At 37.5% G+C, this 4,863-nt stretch overlaps 1 pseudogene; it reads left to right on the forward strand.

Moving 5' to 3' along the window:
- The first annotated feature begins 1,637 nt into the window (after positions 1 to 1,637).
- On the forward strand, positions 1,638 to 4,254 carry LOC122143270 (annotated as a pseudogene).
- Positions 4,255 to 4,863: the final 609 nt, after the last annotated feature.

Raw genomic sequence — 4,863 nt, forward strand, 5'->3', positions numbered from 1 at the left:
GGTGTGGTGCCAGCAACACGTAACATTGCTGCTGCTGTCACTCCTGTTTTAAAGACAAAACTCTGATGTGAACATTCTTTCTAATTTTCACCTGATCTGAAATCTTCCATTCCTGGCTAAAATCTTAGAGGCTATGGTTGCGGCCCAACTGAATAAACACTTAATTAAAAAAAAAAATATATATATATATATATATATATTGCTCCTCGGCTCTTCCCATCAACTGCAAAATGCTGGTTCTCTTACTTTGTCTTACGAGCCTTTTGTGCAGAATACAGTTCAGACATCATTTTTTTCACCTCAGAAATATAGCACATTTGCATCCTATGTTGTCCTTCTCAGTTTCTGAGATGGTGGATAAACTCTTTTGTCTTTTCACATGTTGACTATTGTTATGGTCTTCTTGCTGGAGTATCTAAATACTCCATTAATAAACTTTATTATTCACAAAATTCAGCTACTAGAATTCTGTCTGTGGTCAGGGCTGGTGATCATATTTCCCCTGTTTTGGAGTCTTTGCACTGTCTCCCTGTCAGGTACCATATTGATTTTAAAATCCTTATGCATTAACATTTACATTTAGACATTAAGCAGATGCTTTTATCCAATGCGCCTTACAAATGAGGACAATGGAACATATCAAAATCAACAAAAGATCAATGATATGCAAGTGCTATTACAAGTCAAAGTTAGCTTAATGCAGTACACGTAGCAAGTATTTAAAAAAAAAAACATATAATAAATAAAAGAAAACATAAATAGAGTGCAAGTCTAAAAGGGGCAAGTTTGAATTTTTTTTTTAATAAAGAATAGAGTTACAATAGAGAGTGCTAGAGTTAGAGTAGTGGTTCTCAAACTTTTTACAGTGGTATACCCCCTGGGACATTTAACATTCTTCTGCATACCCCCTCTCTTCTACTTGACCGCAGTCACACTTTTTTTATTAAAGGACATTGTTTGCCCCCTTAAACTGATTTACAGGTAGGGTGACCATACTGACCATACTGCCCATACTGCCCATTTTTAAGGGACGCGTCCTTGCCAGGATTTCTATATTGCCTAAAATATCCAGGTCTTGGCTGTTTGCACTGTGCAGATCGATCGTCGAATGACATTCACGAGATCTATAGAGAGCAGAGCAGAGCAGATGGCTCCTTATGCTTTCAAATCGCTCTCGCGGTACTTTGGTGTTTTTCAGTGATCGGTGTGCAGCAACGCTTCAAGTCAAACGAATGAACAAACATGTGCATGTATTTGCATCGATTTAATTGTTCTCTATAAGGGGCCGTACGAGCCATAATTCATTCTGGCACTCTCACACACTTACATTCTCCTTTCACATACATATATTTCTACTTTCTCACACACACCTATATTCTCCTTTCACATACATATATTTCTACTCACACACACTTAAATTTTCCTTTCACATACATATATTTCTACTCTCACACACTTACATACTCCTTTCACATACATACATATATAGAATGTATGTATGCCTGAAGAAAATATGTGTATGTAAGAGAAGAATGTATGTATGTGTGAGAGAGAGTATAGTGGAAACGGAAGGCGTTTAGTGGAAACGGAAGGCAGGTTAGGCGCGATCAGGATCACCGGGACAGTTCGCGATCAGCATGGCTGAGGTAGATGAGGCAGCCGCTGGAGCACTTCAGCAAGCTATTGGGGTTTTAAGAAATATTTTATCATCTCCTGAAACGTTTACATCTTTGGCCTCGTCCCTTGAGCGACCAAATACAGGCTCATCTGCACGTAGTACTACATACAGCATGGTGGAAAGTGAGATGAGGACACTTTTCAGGCCTGGCAGCTCAGTCGGTGCTTTGGCAGGTCAAGCTGCTAACATTACTCAAGGCCAAACTGGAGGATTGCGGCAATCTTTGCGATATCAGACCCACAAACACTTTGGCAGCTGGAGCTACCGGGCAAGGAAAAGGTAAGAACAACGTACATTTACAACTTAACAGTGCCGTAAAATGTAAGTTCGCAAGCCAAAACTGTTTACCGTGTGTAACGTTGCATTACGCGATTACACGGCATGTAACGTAAACAAACTACAAACTCGTAAAATGTACGTTACGTTTGCTAATCTTGCAACACACTTTGGCATAGCGGTCAATACTGTTAGATAATGTTCTCAAAACCATATCCGTAATAGAAATGTGTGGTTGTTGTTCAGCAATGTATCTGGTTTTAATAAAAAAAAAAAAAAACATTTTTATTGTTGTTCACTGTAGGACAATATTTTCCGTTTTCTAGTTCTGTGTCTTTGTTCCTCCATCAGCTTTAATCAGCAGTTATTTTTAAATGATAGGATGATTAGATGTACTCTGACCAGTTTTAGTGTAGTGTTAAAGAGCATTAATAATGAAATGAATGATCACCACCCACTTTATTAAAAGAGCTGTGGTAGGAATATAAAAATACATAAATGGTCATGTTTTATGGTTTGATTAACTTGATTCATGATTGCAATAATGGATAAATAAATACCAAATATAATATTGGCTTTGTTTTCTAGGGCCAAAACACAATTTCACGATACATTCAACAAAGATGTCATCCTTCTTCCACGCCATCAAGCAGTGTTGTTGTCAAGCATCGCATAAAGCAACAGTTACATGAACAAGGACATATATTGAGTGGATTTGAATTCCAGAAATCCTGGGACCATAGGACTGTCACTGAACAAATAAGGGATGCCTTTGGAGAAAAGCTCTCTGCTAATGTGAGGTAACAACATGTACTTTATTATATTGTGACACTGGGATAATTATTCTATTATAAATAATTTAAAGGTTATGTCATTTCCAGTGGTGAAAGTTGAATTAAATTTCAACCACTGTTTTACAGCATAGAGTTTCTGATGGCATGTGGCCACAAATTGATTACACCCAAACTACGTGCTGGACAGGAGCTGGATGCGAGTCTCATAAATAAAGTATATAAATCAAAAGGCCTGTACATTAGACCATCAAAGCCAATTTTGGTAGGTTACATCACATTTGAATTGACCTGCAGAGCACTGTAATAACAATAACCTTTAATTGGTGCATAATCATGCATGCAGATTAAATATTTTAGTTATCTCTGAGCTGTGTTATATAGTTTCTTGTTATTATTTAATTTCTGCTTTGTAGCTATGAACATTTTGAGGAACTATGTCATTTGTTTTACTCAAATAGACTAGAGCAGAGTTACAATGCCTGTTAATTAAAATAAAGGAAATTGAACTAACTGAGATCTTAGAATAGAAGGGGACAGCAAAAGTAATTGTTAAAAATATAATCAGAAATCCTAGTGGTTCCAGGTACTGTTCAGATTACTGTTGAAATTTAGCATACTGTATCTGAAGAAGTTTTTTTGATGTATTTCCAAGGATGATATTACAGTCTATTGCAGTGAAGAAAGCAACTGTGAGGAAAACAGTGGTTCAGCGAGGCAGCTGCGCTCCTCATCTTTAACACAAAATAGACACTCTGACAGTTTCACCAGTCTAATGGCCTCTGGCTCCCCACCAAACTGTACTCTTGAAGTTCAACCTTTTGCCTCATCACATGTGTCTGGTGCATTATTCTCTCAAACTCCTGCCTTGACCAATTAAAGAAGTAACTCACCCAACCACAGCAGCAATTCGATAAGCTATTTGTCTAGTCAACAGCCAGTGTGCTCACTGGAAATCTGCCCTTCCACCAATCAGCCTATTACCTCATCATTTAGAGGAACTGTTTCAGTTAATCCGCCTCTGGTGGATCTTAATGGCCAAAGCTTCTCAAGCTCACCTAACCAGAGCAGCAGTTTCGCATTAGGCTCTACCTCAACACACCATCAATCAGGGAACTACGATAGCTACCTTTCAGTAATGTCTGCACTCTCTGACATGTCTTCTGATGATGAGGAGTTAAATCAGGCCATACTAGCAAGCCTGCAGAGTGAAAGGTTAGTCACAATGCAGTTGTTTTACAGTAACCAATATCAAAGATACAGTTTTGATGTCACTGCTTATTTATATATTTTTCTGATTGTTTGATTAGTTTACAGGTCTGTATTGAATGTAGTGAATGGGTCCCTTACCTGCTCATTTATATGCATATGATGTGTATATTGCCCATTAATATCAACAGATGTTGTGCAGATTGTTCAAAATTGTCAATGAGCTTGAATTAAACATAATGCCATGCTCTTAAAAGTAGCAAGCATTGTAACTTATATTATTCTTGTTTATTTTAGAAAGGCCACAGGATGTCCAGTGCCAGCGAAAGATATTTTGCAAGATCTTGCAACAAAAATCAACCATCAGAAGAAATGCAAGTTTATTAAATATATTGAATGATGTTTTTATTACTTTTCTGGACATGGACAGTATACCGTTCATACATGAATATTTAATGATCTGCGTATATTAAACTGTGTCCCATCTTCGGAACACAATTTAAGATATTTTAGATTTAGTCCGAGAGCTTTCTGTCCATCCATTGAAAATGTATGTACGATATACTGTCCATGTCCAGAAAGGTAATAAAAACATCATCAAAGTAGTCCATGTGACATCAGAGGGTCCGTTAGAATTTATTGAAGCATGGTGCACCCAATAACAAAGATAACACGTCAGCAGAGGCGTACGTCAGCGGCGTCACTGCAGTGTTGTGAACGCGCTCACAACAGACCCGGAAGAGAGAAGAAAAATGCTGAATAAAGTCGTAATTTTGTTATTTTTGGAGCAAAAATGTATATTCGATGCTTCAATAATTCTAACGACCCTCTGATGTCACATGGACTACTTTGATGATGGTTTTTATTACTTTTCTGGACATGGACACTATACCGTTCATACATTTTCAA

This window comes from Cyprinus carpio, unplaced genomic scaffold (genome assembly GCF_018340385.1).
Source record: "Cyprinus carpio isolate SPL01 unplaced genomic scaffold, ASM1834038v1 S000001073, whole genome shotgun sequence".
Lineage (NCBI taxonomy): Eukaryota > Metazoa > Chordata > Actinopteri > Cypriniformes > Cyprinidae > Cyprinus > Cyprinus carpio.